The 18,056-nt window shown below is 39.1% G+C and overlaps 1 long non-coding RNA gene across 1 annotated transcript; it reads right to left on the reverse strand.

Annotated features, from left to right (window-relative positions):
• Positions 1 to 2,415: 2,415 nt before the first annotated feature.
• LOC138118320 (uncharacterized) lies at positions 2,416 to 14,291 on the reverse strand. The gene is made up of 3 exons (XR_011155092.1): positions 13,792 to 14,291; positions 12,372 to 12,497; positions 2,416 to 5,186 (listed from the first exon to the last, which is right to left on the reverse strand). It is a non-coding gene; the product is annotated as an uncharacterized lncRNA (long non-coding RNA).
• Between the last annotated feature and the right edge of the window lie 3,765 nt (positions 14,292 to 18,056).

Genomic DNA, 18,056 nt, shown 5'->3' on the forward strand with positions numbered 1-18,056 from the left:
ATGGATAGAAAACTGCTAGGCTTTGGACAATCTAAGTGACCAACACTTATTTTAAAGTTCAAAGCCTCACTATATTTTTGTGATATTATGCCTTGCACTTCCCACCCAGAACAATGCAATCCATTTAAAGCAGACTGGTTTTCTAAATTGCTTGATCAGAAAAATACTAGAGATGCAGATTAACCAAAGATGCAAGGGAGGGTTTTAACCAGAAGTTATGATCCCTTCATAGCCCATTAACACCTGATGAGGTGGCCCACACTCCTCTGTTTCGTGGCACTGCTGCAGCTATGTGTTAGCCTCACCCATCACATCCTGCCCCTGGGTCCTGCCCATGCTCCTGATACCTTGAAGTGGCTACCTGAAAACAGAGGCTAGACAAGAATTAGAGAATAAAAGTAGGTATTTATTTGAAGGGCCTTCAAAAGTACAGCCTGGTCAGTCAAAGCCTATGAGGGGCTCCACCCAAGATGGATGCTGGGTCACAGGTTCTTCACACTTTTATAACTTTGGTCCATTTGCATATCAGGGTTAATTCTCCAATTATAACCTCAGTTAATGATGTAATTACCCCAAGTTTGCCCCTCCTCTTCAAAGGCTTTTAGTTTACACATTTTGGGGCTTGGGACAATCAAAGTGTTCTTGAAGTGCAAACCTAGAGAGGGTTTGTTATGTCTAACCAGCATGAGAGAACAGCAGCTAACAGGCCACATGAAACTTCAGAGTTACACACTAGGCAGTACAGGATTTGAAAAATGTAAAAGTTAAAACCGAAGGCATCAGTCCCACTGGCCCCATCTGGCAGTAAAGGGTTATGATTAGAGGTATTTTGTGAAGTATGGACAAAGGATGCTGTAAGGGGCAATGGTTTCTGAGATACTATTTGTGATAGGTACTTTACCATCAAGCAAGGAAATGTGCCCAGTGGCAAAAAACCCACAGCTGAGCTCTGAGGTTAGGGCAGCTACAGAAATATCTTCAATCAGAAAGGATAGTTTCAGTGTCAGGCTCAGGGTGGAAGCAGAGTGAGTATTAAAATCCACTGGAAAGGAAACTCTGAGTTGTCTGGCCTTGTGTATTACACGTAGTGGACCAGGTTGTCTAGAAACTTTCCTAACCTGTCTAGGATGGCTGTGCAGGTGTTTGTGCATCATGTAGGTATGTGCTTTCAGTTTGTAGATATAACCCACCTCATTTAATTTACCTGTGGAGCAGGGTGACAACTGTTACATGTTGACTCTGACTGAAAACTTGCTGACTGAGTGCCATGTCTATGGGTCATCACTCTCCCTCACCTCTGCAGCAGTGCAGAGAACTCCCCCTTCATTGTGGGGTTTCCTGAATGCCCACCTCTGAAGGAACCTGCCAAGAGAGATAGTTGCAGCAGTTTTGATCTACCTTTGTCTTGTGGGGATTATATGGAGGTCATGTCCTCACAAAAGCAGGAGGATGTGTGCCATCTCTAGTGTGTCTCAGAAGGATCAGCAAAGGAGGAGTAGCTGTTCTCTGACAATCTCCAATCACATAGGGCTTTTGAACTCGAGATTTTAAAGAGGCTGACATTTCATAGTGGGAAAGGGAAACATTTAAATAACTTTTCCTTCTAAAGATAAGTGTGTCAGAATGCACACCGATACCCAGACTTATACGGATGTCAGTCTTGACCGTGCTCAGACAGAAGTAGTATTTCTTAAGGCACAAGGAAATGATGAAAAAAAACTATCATAAAAATGCCTGTGTTGTTATTGAAATGAGGAATTCTGATGAGATGGAAAGAAGACTGAGCAGTCAGAGGAACATCTACAAGTGGCTGACAAAAAGAATCCTAGCGAGGAATAATACTAAAGACTGAAGACTGAGACTACTGGACATCTTGTTACAAAACTTGAGCAAAGAGTTTTCTAAATACACAAAGATTTTCCTCATTTTGTAAGTTAGAGAGAGAGAGACATTTAGCTCCCAATCATACTGTTTGGGAGTTAAAAGTTCCATATTTTCAAGAGGTAAAAGTGGCTACAGGTTCACAGTCTGCAGCCAGAGGCTCCAGAGTGCACGAGGATGTTATTTCTTTCCATTTCTCCCATCTCAGGATCCTGAATTAATTTCTAGAACTTAATTAAAACTTCAGAATACCTCTGTAGTATAGATATTCTAATCACTTCCCCATTATACAGATTGTGAACAGAAAGAGAATGAGATTTTTAAAAATCCTTAGCATTAAGCTAATTGATTCCTTTGAAGTCACTAGGAATATTACAAAGAGCATGAAAACCAACAGAGTTAAGCCAGCTCTAAATTCCAGATTTTCAGAGATCTTATTAGAACTTCTTAAAAAAATAAAAATTCACTTTGCTTAGGAAACTCTGAACTTTATTTTTTATATCAAATCAAAACACAGATTCAAAATTTCTCCTAGTACTAAAATTTCACTTTGGAAGCACCAACATATTCAATTTTCAGGTTGTTTGTTAATATTGTAACATAATTATGTTTGTTGTCTAGCTTTTTATATTATTGAATATGTAATAAATTTTCAAAATTAAGTCTAAGAAAACAGTAAAATTATACTTTTCCCTTTATTTGTATGAATTAATGTCTACTTTAATGAGATAAGTTCAATCCAATTTAGTTTGACTTTCAGTTGTGGGAAATGTCATGCACTTTGCCACATCTCTGTGAAATGCTTTGAATCTGAGAAAAAATGCCTTTGCAAATGGAAAACCATTTCACCTAAAGTGTTTAACCATTTCTAGCACTTAGCTCCTAAAACATGAAAATTAGTTGCCTTGGAGGATCTTGGTAAGTACCTGAACTGGCAAGATATGTGTCACTCAATGAACTGCATGCTTGTTTATATCTTCAGATTTCCAAAGAACTTTATAAAATATAGGCCTCATGTTCTTGAAAATCCCACCCAGGACCACCTTACTTCAGGCCACTGAACAAGTAGGTGTTGGTGCCAATGAAACATGAAGCAAAAATCTTAACCATAACAGCAAGTGTATCTGTCCTTCCTTTTACAATTAGAAAAAAGAGATAATAAGGGATTTGTGTAGAAGGCAGATAAAAACTAGACTAAAAAGAGAGCCAGACACATTAATTTCATCCTGGTTTCATACTCTTTCAGCTGGCAGTGGAAAGAGAGGTATATTTTTCCTATGGAGCCAGCAGTTTGTGCAGGTAGCAGTCCTCCTGCTACTTTTGTGTTATGACAGGACTGCTCCATTTCATTTGCACTGACCTAGATAGTATGGTGATCATGCCAGGAACTCTTGAACTAGAATCTGTGATTGAGTATTGCTTTCTTCTTTTTTATTTTCAGGGTTAAATCTTGTGAACTTCTCTCCTTTGACTGCCTCAATTTCTCTAAAAATAAAGTATACACCCTGTAGAGAAGTTGCGAATACAAATTAATGAATACCAATTAACATACACTGAGGAGGAAACCTTTAGTATTTAGTAGCAGATTGATCAGTTTTACTTTTTGGATCACTTTCTAATTTTAACCTCAGTTTACTTTAGAATCCCCATGCAAATCACTTTGTTTTTCAGTTTCAAATATACATATTCATCATCAATTATTTGACATTGTAAATTGTCAAGCCTATGACACGTTCAAAGTTTCTTTAAAGAGAAACAGATAGATGTTATTCTTTTACCCATTGACCCCTGGATCAATGGAAGTGAAATTCTGAATGCAGTCCAGTTAGAGACAAGAAAGTGCACGTGTGTGTGTATAGATATATGTATATGCATATGCATATGCACATGCACATGCATTTCTTATGAAAGATTGTATTAGAATTGCTGTTTAAGTAGATTTAATTGTATGTTCAAAGGAAAACTTCTCACACTGAGGTGAACGTGCATGCTCTAAGACGGAGCTGTCTATTGATGCTTTGTATCAATAGGGACAGGATGATCATCAACTCCCAGAATTAAACCTGTTTATCTGAAAAAGATCTCAACATTGACATTTCTAGTCCAAGAAATAGGCAAAGTTAAAGGCAAGTTTTCAAGTCAAAACAAAAACCAACCCAGCTAAAACTGTCAGTGTCAAGCTGTGAAAAAGTTAATGAAAAGAACTGTGATCTGCACCATTAGTTTTTGTGAGAAACTCTCTTTTTCAATAGTTTGTACACTTAAAAACTGATCAAATGTAAATGCAACAGTGGGTTGGGAGCTGATTTGAGGAAACTGCAAATGTAACTGATAATTTTGATTCTAGCATGAACTTGCCATGCACTATGGATTCAAATTATAGTTTTGTGGCATTACACTGCTTTATTGTTTTTTTTTCTCTGTTTCACTTTTTCTTTGATGTAGAAAATCAACAAAAACTAGAGAAGTATAAATGATGGGATGTGTCAGAAAGAAGCCAGTGACATTAGTTTAGTTAGGAAAAAAATGTGGTAAAAATAATCCACACCTCTCTTAGCTTATTTTTGTTAAATTATTCTGGTTGTGAAAGAAGTTAGCATGACTGCTGTACTTGGTCATTAAAAATAGAGGATAAGTTAAAAAGAAAGGATTGGGAATTGTAGGAAACAGGCATATATGAATAAATAACATGAATAACCAACCCATGTCATTTGGCAACAACCCAAAATGAGGACTTAGAAAAATTACTTCAAGGAGGTCTATGCAAAGATATGTAGCAACAGGGTGAAAGACTGGTTCTAGGCTTTGAGGAATGCTGAGGACATGGCCTAAATCAACATGAGTAGGAATAGTGTAGGTGTGTGATTAGGTGATAGGGCTCAACCATTTGGTATATTAAGTTCCTCTGACTTTTCCCCCAAAATTCTGTAAAAATTCTCTTCTCTTCTGATTCGAATACCTGCTGTTCTACAACCACATGCTGGCTTTTACTTGCTTCCCAATTTTTCACCAAACTCTTTGGCCTCCAACTCTGCAAAAGCTGAGGCTGTGGATGACTTTCATCTCTGGGCTGAAGGTAACTCAGAGCAGGAGCAGAGGCAGTACAGGTTGTACCACCATGGGACACCCTGAAAATTGGCGCATGGCTGCACCAGAGTGCACAAAAATGCATGTCATGCCATGTGCTGCTAACAGGATTCCATGGAAGACCTTCACAGTCTCTGTTTTCCTGACAGTACACCTGCATCTGTGAAACTCATTTCTTCCATTGCCAATACTCCTGCAAAATGTATTTTCCCATGTGGCTGCCAAAAAAAACACAAACAAGCAAACAAACAAAATAATAATTAAAAAAAAAACCAAACAAACAAAAAAACAAACAACAACAAAAAACCAACCAAACAAAAACAAAAGGAAGAATGAAATAATTTTTAAATACATTTTTTTCACAATTGTCATCAAGAAAATTCATATACTTACCTGGACAGTATGCCTCTGAAAAGGGAGTTTTTTTCTGTAAATTCCACCCTCCTGTTCACAGCACCAGTGCTTCAATGAGTTTATTATAATATCAGTAATTCATTAATAATTTCAGGATTCAGAAGAAAGCCTGCTACAAAAGGTGGTCTATTATGTAACTTGTTTTTAAAGTTTCTTTTTTCATAAAAGAATTTATGCAACAGGGGTAGTTGACAGTGCCACTCTAAGTCTCTGCAGTTTGTTTCTTCTCTGAGACACAGATCAAACAAATAGTGCTATTTATTTTTGCTTGAAGTAGTAAATAATATCTCTATTACAAAGACACATGACAGCCGATGTGTGATCATCAGGCTGCAGTCTCTCTTGCTGAATCTATGGTGGTGCTGATAGTGTTACAGCCTCTCCTTTAAAAACCTGTCTTTCAAAAATATTTTACTGCAGGCATAAATGCAGGGTGTTGCTGTCCTAGTTTGTACAACTCATGAAGTAAGCCTGGATTTAAATCTTTAGCAACCTACATTTTTTAATAGTGGACATTATCTAATGCTGATGCCAAAATTACTTCCTTTGATTCTGACAGGAGATCCACTCAGCCTGATGCAGCCAAGTATGGGAAAGCTGTGTGGTCCCCTGCCAGAGCTGTCACTAATACCTCTGCTGCTGAGCTTACTGCACACCAGGTCTGCATAAGCTAAGAACAGGGCACCCAAGGAGGTGAAATCCTGACCATCAATCAGGGCATGAGGATTCAGCAAGGGATGCTTGCTCCCCTTTGTTTCCTCCCCACAACTGTTGAGAAGAGTTATTAAAAGTTCTCTGTACTGCTCCATGGGAACCAGTATAAATGCCTATGTAAATACGAATTTGCATGTGTTTTTCTCTTTTGGCATCACCCTTTACCTGCTCTTACTAACAGCTGTGTTTCTCAGAACATTAAGTCAACTAGAGACCCCGTGGCCAGTGGCTGCCGTGCCAGTACATCCACAAGAGGTGAACTTTTTCAGAACACTTATATGAATGACAACGATTATATGAAGCCTTGAACATGCTATTTTGTGATTCAGTGATAGGTTCCACAAAAAAAGTCTCTTCCAAGGATGCCTTGTTTTTTAAGTGGTTGAGTCCTTTAAAATAAAATAGAGTAGGTATTCCAACAAGCTAAAGAGAAAAAAAATCCAAAATAATCTAATTCAGCTCTACAGACATTAATGCTATTTGTAGACTCACACTCTTCCAAGTTTTGTTTGTTTGAAGGAGTAGATGGTAAAAGACATTAGAATGCAGGTGAGCTTCCACTAAGGGAAAATTATTTCTGGAAAAAAACCTCCTACATTTGTTTGCACACTCACACATACAGATGGGGTATAGCATTATGCCATATGGAAGATAACCTAAAATATTAAAATACATTAATTCTCTTGCCCTGAAGGCCTGCTGGCTGATTACAGACAACTCACTGGGGGTTTACACTCCAGTAAATTCACTTAGTTTCATAACATAGGTATTTGCTGGTGCTGTGATACACTGTAGGGCAATGAGCCTATTGATCTGCTGTTATTAGATGTGTTAAGGCTCTGAAACATATTTAAAAAATAAAGTAATTGAATTCTAAAATTTTTCCAAAAGTTAAATATTATAAAGCTGCAGTGGTGCAGCAGAAAGTTTAGCACAATGTTGTCTTATTTCTCCCGCAGTTTCAGGTATTTTTTTGTTCTGATTTTCCTTGCAGACCAGAGTGCTTATTGCTACACCTCTTTTTGTTGCACCTATGTGCTTGTGTACTGCAGCATTACAGCATCATGACAGCAAAAGGGGATGTTCAGCCTTTTCCAACCAGAATCCAACCCTTCTAGCTGCCTCCTACCTGTGACTGTAACTTAGATTTGTTGAACTGGTACTTAACAGTGGTCAGAGGAGGCTGTAAATCCCACTCTGGTGATGTTCCTTTACTCATTGCTAGTCTGAAGCAGCTGCATGAATTTTGGGTCCCTTGAGGTAGATCAGCTTCAATAAGAAGACAACTGAGTCCTTTCTGCTGTAGGGAGATACCACTCACAGGAGGATAATAAATTAGCAAAAATCATCCGCATTTTTAGTGAACAAATATGAAAAAAAAGAAATAAAACAGAATGTTATCATGAGCAGAAACAAACACAGTTGGATGAAGCTACTGATGTTGGATTGCCTGCCTAGCTGTTTCTGAACATAAACACACTAGTAAATGAAATTTCAGCTGCCATGATGCCTGCATGTGCTGGTAAAACAGGCCACAGGGGAACTGTAGTCACATAAAGCAACTTACCTACAGATACAGTGGGCCAGATCTTCAGAACTTCTGTAAATTGCTTTAGTCTAACCAAGTGTCTTGCAGTTATGGTTGAGCCTAAGGAAACCTCTGACTGAACCACAGAAGTCTCACTTCAGGCCTGTGTTTTATGTTCTTATAAAATACAGTGTATTTGTAAACAGTGAGATAATCTATTCTTCATACACCACCTTTCAGATGACAGCCAAGCAGCCTTCTCTTGTTGTTAGCCTTTGCTATTTCAGCAAATTGATTTTTTTTCCCATGCACTCTTTTATTTCTAGACTGCTTGGGCCTGACCCAATTTCTTTTGAAATCAGTGGAAGGATCTATTGTCAGTGGGAGCTACCTGAGGCTAATTTCCCCCTTTGGGAAATAAAACCCCCCAAAACCAACCAACAAAATAAAAACACCAAAGAGAAATTCTGTTTTCAATGTCAACTCTTGATAGATTTATCCTGAAGAAGACTTAAAATGTAATTAGATCTTGGTCACTAGCCATTTTTAATCTCTTCCTTAGCATTGCCAAATATTCACCAGAGGCAGCCTGGCCTTGCATTTTGTCTTCATGTGTACATGCTGGTCTGATGGCTGAGCATCCTTCCCTTGTCTAAGTCTCCATCCACCTGGTTTGCATTTGGGCAGGGCTGACACAGTACCCAAGGTTATCAGTCCTGCCTGCTGCTGTCTCCTTCCTCTGCCACAGTCTCGTGGTCCCCCAGTGCTCTTCCCTTGGTTGCACAGTGCTGATGTTCCCACTGACAGACCCTGCTGTTCAAACAGCTGTATCCACATCAGCACTTCATATACGCTCCTCTGGAGGGTGCCAAGCTGGTGCCATTGTCTATGTCCAGGAGGGGCTGGGTGGGAACAGCAAGGGCTCTCCCTGGCTAATGGGGGCATGATGGATGAGTTGGGCAGCCTGTGGTCTTGCTGGTAGCACCCACCCCCTGCCTGGCAGCACCCATCCCCTGTCTGGCAGCAGTGGCATCTCCCTGCTGCTTCAGAGCAGGTTGGTGTGTACCCTTTCCATCAATGGCACTGTTGCAGTGAGTCCTGGGTCAAATATGTTCAGCCTGTGGAGAAGGGTCACCTGTGCTTGCCAGAAATTCAGCAGATGACATCAAAATGATGGTTCTACTCACCTAACTGCTTTTCTTCCACTATCAATTAATCCAGCACATGAAGCACTGCTGTTTAAGATGGCATTAAGCATGGTGTAATATGTACCCCTGGTAAAACTATTTTTTATCAAATTATTCCTTTTATTCAAGAGTTTTTTTTCCTGGTGAGTGATGGTCAACTACTTGCATTAACTAATCCACAGAAGACAGCCAAGAAATGTCATGGCATTTGTCCTCACTGCATCTATGTGAGTCACTTCTTCCTGGATCTCAGTTTCCTTATTTTCAAAAGTAGAAATAGATGATCAGTGGTTATTTCTTGGGTAGCAGCCTAAAAATCTTCAGATATAGTATTTCCTAACTACCCATATATCATCATTAGTTGCTGCTATATTAATTCCCACATTTACCACATGACCTTGTCTTGGTAACCATCTCATTTCTAATGACTGAACTTTGTACATCTGCTCTTACAAAAAAGTATCACTGGTTGATTACAGTACTCACTGCCATGGCATTATAACACACAACCAACTCAAAAAGTATGCAAGTCCTATTTCACAAATCAGACATCCACTGATATCTACTGTAAGGTAGGATCTGCCACCCACGTTTTAAAGCACGTAAAAAGTTTCTTAAAAATAAAGATTACAGTCACTTCACACATTGCCAAGAAAACTGCTCTCTTTTAGACAGCAAGGCACACAGCTTGCATTCAGCTGAAGCAGTGCATTAAAAAAGAATCCCCAAAACTTCTAAACAGACTAAGATGTAAAAACAAGAGATTTTTAATTTTTCTGTGTAAAAACTTTCCTAGCCTCTCAAGTATGGAATTTCTGATTTAATCAGAAATATTTTCCTGAGTGTAATGTCATTTATGCTATGGCTCTAGATCTGCAACAGTAAATCTTTAAGTTAGACTGGTGGGCTCTTTCCTACAGCTGACTTGACACTATAGTAGAGAAAAACTAGGCAGGACAAAAAAAAAAAGGAAGTCTTACATTTTACCATGAAAACAGTTAACTTCCTCTGCAAAACCGTAAAAATTCTCCTATAAATCAAATACATTGATTTATTTTTAAAGAAAAAAATCCCTTGAAGCAAAAGCTTTTTTTTTTTTAAAAAAAGGGAAAAGTAGTTGTCCACTAAAATGTGTGGGAAACTATTTGAGCCAACTGTTGTTTTACAGAACCTAACCTTAAGGCCACATCAGCCTTGAAGTTCTGCTGTACAGCTTAAGTGTCTTTTGGAAAAATTGGATGAAAATCAATGTGCCTCTGATCTAAAATGTTAAAAATCCTTTAAAAGAAAAAGACTTCTAAATCCTAAGGTATGAGAACATCTTAAATACATATATCCATCATACTGTGTATTTCAGATAATTTAAGACTTTTAAAATTAAATGTGATTCCTTTGTGAGTGCCATCATTTTTACACTTTGGTGCAGAAAGAAAATTCAGAGCCTGTGGGTGCAGTTGTGGGAACCCTTCTTACACTGAGTAGTACCTTTTGCTGAGTGTTGTCCTACAGCCCCTTCTAGGTATGGCTATAACATATGTTGGAAAGCAGCATCCTAAATGATTAATATTAATCTTGAGACAAAAAGCAGACCCATTTGAAGTGGTCCTAAGCTTTCTCATTGCATTTTGTCCCTGGGACAGAATATGGCTGTTGCATCTTTCAGGTATTTGATTCCACTCACCCTTCTTTGTCCCACCTTTCCGGATATGTTTTAAGTCCACAGTTTGAAAATATTATTCAGCCTTCTCCTAGTGAAAAGGACTGGACGAAAATCCTTTTGAAGGCTTCTACCTCTTCCCTTAATCAGACGAGGCGTGGTTGGTAAGTGATGTAAGGCTTGCCTTTCCCTAGGGACTGAGCACTCAAAGCTCCTCCTGATTGCTTGGGGAACAAGAGAGCCAGAGGGGATCCTAAATCAAACCTGTCTCTCTCTCACCAATGCACCGATTGCTGCAACAACTTGGTTTCATTAGGAACATTTTCTTCAATTAAGGGAGGCATTGTCAAGTATTCTACTTTTAGGGCTCTTAATTTGTTATTTTTTACTGGTAGAATTTGTAATGCCATCTCAGAGTCCATGGCATCTGCTGGGACAATATATTGTCTGCTCCTGTGCCATGACACATCACCATAAAACACAGGGCTATAAGAGCCTATAATAATTTATGAGAGTACATTAGGTACCCATGTATAATTAATCAAATGGGCATTATGGAGGCAGGACTGTGCCTGACTGACAAAGGTTACCTCTGTACGGGTGTCTTGTGTAACCACACGGGGAAGAATCCAATTGCTACATTGAATTACAACAAAGGTTTTACTCCACAAACTGGCACTCCAAGAAATGAAGTTGAGAAGCATGAAAGCAATCCCTGATCTTAGTGTTTTGATTCCAAACTGATACTCTCTACAAGATTCAGGTAGGGGTTTCAATACACATGAAAACTGGAGGAAGGTAAGTTTTTCAGGGAAGAGTGATATGAAGGCCATTAGAAGTTGAGCCAGGATCTAGAGTAGATTTAGCAAAAAAACCTGTGGAACACATTCAAAATTCATTCAAAACTGAAGTAAGGAACCTGTTGAAATGTTGAGATTTCCATTTCCTAGGACCTGCTAGGCCTACAGTAACAGCTTAATTGTGACTTCACACAGCTTTTGGGGCTGGGCACTCTTCTACTCAATTATGCTCCTACTGAAATGAGTATGAATTGACTCATCTTCCAGAAAATCTCAAATGCCATTGGGTTTGATTCAAAATAAAGGTCTGAATGTTATTCACACTGTATTTTTATTTTCTAGGCAGAGAAGTCTGAATAGAGCCCTGAGCAAAGCCTCTGCAGCATGGTGCAGTACACTTGGCCATATATATTATGATATATTTTTCAGAAAAAACTGGCTACACTCTGGGTTGAGCCAGCAATTTATTCACTGGCTGTGCTGCCATAGCCTTTCTTCTGGTCCTCCTGACCTGACCCACTGCCAGTAAAATCAATTGATCACACAGCACTCTATGTCTAACTTTTTATCCAGTCCTCAGAGAAAGGGAATTATTTACAGCCTGGAGTTACCAAGCATGGCTTCTAGATCAAAGTTCAATGGCTTCAGCTTTCAGGTTTCTTTACTAAAATCTCTAATTTTGCTATATATAATAGCAGATAGAAGCTGATAAATTCCTTTTGAATTGGATATCACACAGTAAAAAAATTGCTCACTGCTACTCCGAACTAAATTTTTTCGTTAATTCAGGACTGAAAAGATGCTAATATCCTTAGGAATCTGAATTTTGTGCACTAATATTATTTTCATGGTATCAAAATTATCTGCTTCCTCTGGAGAGGCAAATAACTTGGTGGGTGGGCTCTGGTCTGGGAGTTAGGGCATTTGAGTTTTCTTGCCTTGTGAAACCAGTTGAGAAATACTTCTAATGAGTGACAATTCTCAGAGTACAGTTTTGTTTCCTTTGAAATACTGGGGTTTTCTTCCCCATAAAAATATCATTCTGTTGTAAGCAAAAGCAAAACAAAAAGGGTTTATTTTTTGAAAGCTTGTATTTTACTTACCAATTTCCTTTTATTATTCGTGGAGGGATCATCTTCCTTTCCTTGCTGCTTTTACCCTCCAAATTTTGAGTGATGCTACCTTATTACTTCTTCTGGGCAATTTCCACCAACTATTCTTGTATCTACCTACAAGTACACAGACATGCCATTATCTGAGCCCTTCGTGATCAGACCCATCTTCCAGTTCTCTCCCTGAGGCAAGTCATCTTATCTCCATTATCTTAAGAGATCACAAGACACAGAAATCTAAGATTGCAAACTCAGACACCCCAACTCATAATAAGAATGGATGAATCAGCTAAATTTTACATTAAAATCCAGATCTGAAAGTGGCTTAGATGTGCAGAATGGGGAAAAAACCATGAAAATATTGGTTATATTTTTCCTGCTGGTATCTTAGGTAGATTTTTGTGCCCATCTTGAATGAAAAGCAAGAAGGTCTGGAAAGGCAAATATCCCTCCAGAACTGAAATCCCATTTCTTGCACATTTATACGAATGACACATCTGTTAAAATACATATCACAAAGAGTCCAGCCTCAGTTGAATACAAATAATTAATATGAATAATACATAGAAATTCCTCTATTTCTTACATGTTAGCTCGGCTGTGTGGTCTACAAATAGAGAAAATGATCCTGGCCAAGTTCCAGCTGGCTTGTGCAGTAACACAGGTAGTCATAGGAGCTCAGATTTATAATGTTCATTGGTAGCATAGTCTCCAGAAATCAAAATATACTTTTGAAAGGAGTTTTGAGACCCTTGTTGCAAAGCACTAAGGAAGAAGCGAGTTCCTTAAAATAATTTAAATCAGATTAATAGCCTGTCTGAAGAGATGATAATTCCTTGGGATCTATCTGCAGTACACTTTCATGTTTTGTGAGAGATCTATCTAAGAGATTACAAATTACATGCAAAAAACATCTGGCATTTTTTACTATTTAGAGGAGAGGGGAAGAAAAGAAAGCAAGGGCTGGATGCTGTTGACTAGAAGTGTGTACACTTGTTTATTTTCAAAAGTTGGTTGAGGGCTTGCAGGGAACAGCAGGGTAATGGAATATTCATGAAGCAGATGCCCTTCACTTAGCAGAGGGCAAAGGAAAGCAGATTGCTAAACCCCTCCAAACTTCCTGTGCAAGAAGCTCACACTACAGAATAATGAAACCTGTGCTTGCCACCCTGCAGCACACCAGCGCTAACCTGGCACCACTCAGCTCTTTCACCTCTCCCTTGCCTTTTGACTCCTCCTATTTTCAGGCATGGATCCCTGATGCTGCTGCACAGTTCCCCTCTGACCGCAGCTGCAGCGGCACAGACCTGTAGAACTGATCACAGCCTCGCGGGAACCCTCCTACTTTTGCCCCGGGGATAGGCTGAGAAGATGCAAAGCCCCACGGTGCTGCTGCAAGCATGGTCCTCACCTGTCAATACCTGAGCAGGGGGCGATGAGGGCCCATCACTTGCTGGCCCAGAGCTGGAAGCTGGTTTTCATGTTGTTTCATGGGTTTACTTTAAGAGCACTGCAACAACCAGCGGCAAACTTTATCTCCAATATCACCGGACACAGACTTCAGGACTCAGCCAGTTGGTCTCCCACTGCACACAGGTGCCAGCCATTTTCAGCCCTACAACCATTTGAACGCCAGAAGAATCCCCCGGCATTACAGCATCCCGACGACTCCAGCGCCCCAGCGCAGGCAGGCGCAGTGAGACACCCGGGGCCAGTGGCGCTGCCTGTCGTGGCTCACAAAGCAGCGGCGGGGCCAGTGCCCTGCCCTGGCGGCCCGTGGCGGCTCGGCGTGGCCAGGCGCAGCGTGTCGCTGCCCGGCTCGACAGATTGGTGTCAGCTGCCCGCGGCCCCGGGCCGCGCTCCCCGGGGGCCCCGCGGGCAGAGGCGGCCAGCGCACAAAACCAGCAGGCACGAAGCAGCAGGTGGCCCCCGCGGAGGTAATCAGGATCACATTCAACGGGAGAACCGGCTCAATTTTCAGCCCCGTGTATGCCGAGGGGCCTGGAGCTGCCTTGTTAATGCTGCAGGGAACACGTGGGACACATTGACTGCATTAATTGTCCCCACTCATTCAGCAGTGGATGAATTATAATGTTACCACTCCAGGGTAAAGCAAACACCTATCATAACAATCATGTCATTAGTGTGCAGATGCCGGCTGCTCTGCTTAACCTTTTGTATCGTATTTTTTTTTTTTTTTTTTATGGCATGCAATAAGAATATTTTTATTGTTTTTCATATAATTGATTTTTAGGTTGCAAGTGTAAACCCTTGAAACAAGCTCGGCACATTACTCAACAGCCAGGAATAACCGCGAGGACTGGCAAAGCACAGATTAAAGTTGCTTTAGAGAGAAACAGCAAGGCTTTAAAAGTTTATGTTTGCGGTTTGGTTTATCCATTGCAGTATGGCTGATGTATTTGTTATTCACATTGCATTGAGCTCCAGAAGAACTAATGGTCCCTAAAAAATGTAACAGCCTTAGAAATGCTTCTAATTTAACTACAGCTACTAGCAAGCAAAGATTATATATGCACACCCAGATAAACGCCACGTTCTGGTTTGAAAATTCATATCTCTGCAGAAAATCTTTTTGTTCACTGTTATGTACGTGTACACACATATGGAAACACACATGTAGATATATATACACATACAGATGTACATGTGTTTGTAAATGGAAATTCCTTTTTATACATGAAACTTTATATTAATATTAGTATGTATATTAATAATCTACATGTAAAATACTATCTTGGCTTTGAGTTGCATTTACTCACACATGCAGCACAAAGCTTCTTTGAGTATTGCAATTTCATTATCATACAATAAATGACCCTGAGCTGGTGCCACGTTCTCATTCATCTTTAATCAAGCTCTATTCTGTTTGTAGTGGTATCCTTAAATGGCATTGCCAAGTATGCTTGGAACTTCCCACTACGTTTTCCTAAAGCACTCAAGTACTCAGATGTTCCCTGTAATCTCTTGCCTTGGTGATTTGCAAGCAGACACCCCACTCCCAGCAACCCTTGTACATGTCATTAGCAATTGCTCATTTAAACCTCCAGAAAGCATCACTGGGGGGTTGTGAAAGGGGTTTCCATGGTTTGGAATTTGGTCCTGACTCTGCACTGATGTTTGTTAAAATGTGCAGATCCCTCATGCTTGTGCCGACCCTGCTGGAGCCAGGGTGTTACTAAGTATTGCAACACCATAGAGAAACTAACTGTTCATTCATCTTCCATACCTGAGCTTCAGCATGTGTTCTTTGTGAAGGTGGAAAGGAGATAGTTCCCCATCTTCCCTCTGCCCTCTCCCACCACTTCTTCATGCCTCCTTCATTAGTTAATCAACTCAGATCCCAGTCTTGTAGACATTTGCCATTCAAATGCTTGATATTACCTGCTGCAAATAATTTCCAGAGGTTCAATGGAAATAACCACATGGTGTAAAGCCAAGATTGCAAACTGATCTTTCAGTCATTTGCACCTAAACCATGGTGCAAGAGGTGGGAGATGTGCATGGAGAATATCAATACACTGTTTATACAAGCGTAGAGTTGCATTATTCATTATTTGATACTATTATAGTGAACTGGGTTTAGAATGAGATCCAACAGTAGACACAGCGTCATAAAGCAGATCAGGGCACAGGGCAGAAACGATCGAGTAGTATCAATAAAATTACTGATACTAAATACACGTAAAACTATAGCAAGAGTAAGTGTATGGCAGGATGAGGTTAAGGATGAGGTTAAAGTTTTATGGTTATTGTTTCGGTGTTTTTTAAAGTCATCAGCTGCTGACTAATTTTGTGTAGGTGCTTGCGGTTTGTGAAATGGGGAAGCCATTTTAAATGGTTTAGTCACATTTTAGCCTTAAATGAGTATTTAATTTTTACATATGCATGTAAAACCATGTTGTTTATTGGTATTTCCACTGAAAATTGCTGTGATTCAGCTCTTTTGGAAGCATTTCAAAAGTGTAAAGTGGATTTATGTTCCATAATCAGTAGAAGGTGTATTTCCCTGAAATCAAAGAAGTCATTTTTTATTATGATGGTGGATTCATGTGAGAATATAATAGCATTTTCTGGTATGCTATATTTCTATAAAACCAGAATACAGTCTTACATAGCCCTTATAATGCTATATACAAATACATTAAACAGTATAATCTTTTTTCCATACTTCCCCTTTAGATTGTTTGTGAATGGGAGAATTCATCTTTCAGACTTTCATTTGCTTTATATGTGCAAGTACACACTGTCAGACTAAAAATTCTGCAGTTTCAAAAAAGTGTTTTTATGAACAAAATAAAATCCTGCAATTGTAACCTGTGTGATCATTTTTTTCCCCACCTGATGATATTTATGGCATGTTTTTTCAAGCACGCATATTTGGTCGATCAAAACCAAACAGTATTATTCAGTAGTACTTGGATGTCTGTGCATGTATTTTCCCCCACAGTAACCTTGGCTGAAATCAACTTTATCCAGACGTTTTTTCCTCCCAGTCTCCAAAAAAACTACCGTAAAAATGAACCCATATGAAAATGAGTTCTTGTATGTAAAATAGTTTCCCACACATTGCTGCTGCTGGATGTTTTTAGTTAGCTTGCTGAAAATGGTGTGTCTGCACAAATAATGAATGTGTGCTGCCATCACACCCGTTCTTATATTTTCCTATTTGAAAAATATGTGTAAAGTATGGGCATGCTGTAGATCGGGAAATAAGTCCTTTCTTTTTTATTGCATAGTATTATACTGTTAATTAGTAAAACATTCGCTGGTAATTTGACCCACTGCAATATATTGACATTTGATTACCAATTTTTGAACCTATGTGTGTTATTTGCTAGCATATGTGCACGTATTTATAGGCATTCCGGCACCATGTACCTGTGGACAGGATTGTATCTATGGACATAAGAATAATAGATTTTTTGGCACACTTATGATTTATTAGATATTTTTGCTAATCCCTGGATGATAACGAAAAATCTAACCCAAAGATGAGTCGTGTTCCAGTTTGCTATAACAGCTACTGTAAGAATATTATTCAGACAAGAAAACCACTTATGGTGAAGTTTGCAAGTAAATAAGCTTATAAACTTAAATACTGAGTTATACCAGCTGAGATTCTGCTCTCTAGGACATTTTTCTTTTTCTTAGTAGTCATGGATTGTTTTATACCCAAATAACTGGATAATTAAAATAGCTTATAGTTCCCCATATAATATCCATTATTCTATTAACAACACTTTATGCTAAGAAACATAAAATTAAATTCAGGGCTGTTTTCTTAAACCCTTCATAAATATTTTAGAAGTTAATTAGGAGACTGCAGGTATGAATAGACCAAGATTTATTCATAATTAAAAATCAGATATCACATGTCACCTCTTCTGATAGAGAAAAACCTTTAATTACCTGTAATTAGGCAATTGTCCCTATAGTTTGCTAAAGAAGATTGAATTGGAATGAACATGGAAAAAGAGATGCTCATGGTAATAAGTTTCTAGCATTTTCTTTGTTCAGTTTCTTTTTTTTTCATGTTGGCACAGAATATGGTAGAAATAGTAAAATATGCATATCCTACTGATACATTAAATCACAGGAAATACCTCTATGTATAATTTGATATAATTTGGCATCTGACCTTTATCTAATGCCTCA

Source organism: Aphelocoma coerulescens, chromosome 1 (genome assembly GCF_041296385.1).
Source record: "Aphelocoma coerulescens isolate FSJ_1873_10779 chromosome 1, UR_Acoe_1.0, whole genome shotgun sequence".
NCBI classification, from domain to species: Eukaryota; Metazoa; Chordata; class Aves; order Passeriformes; family Corvidae; genus Aphelocoma; species Aphelocoma coerulescens.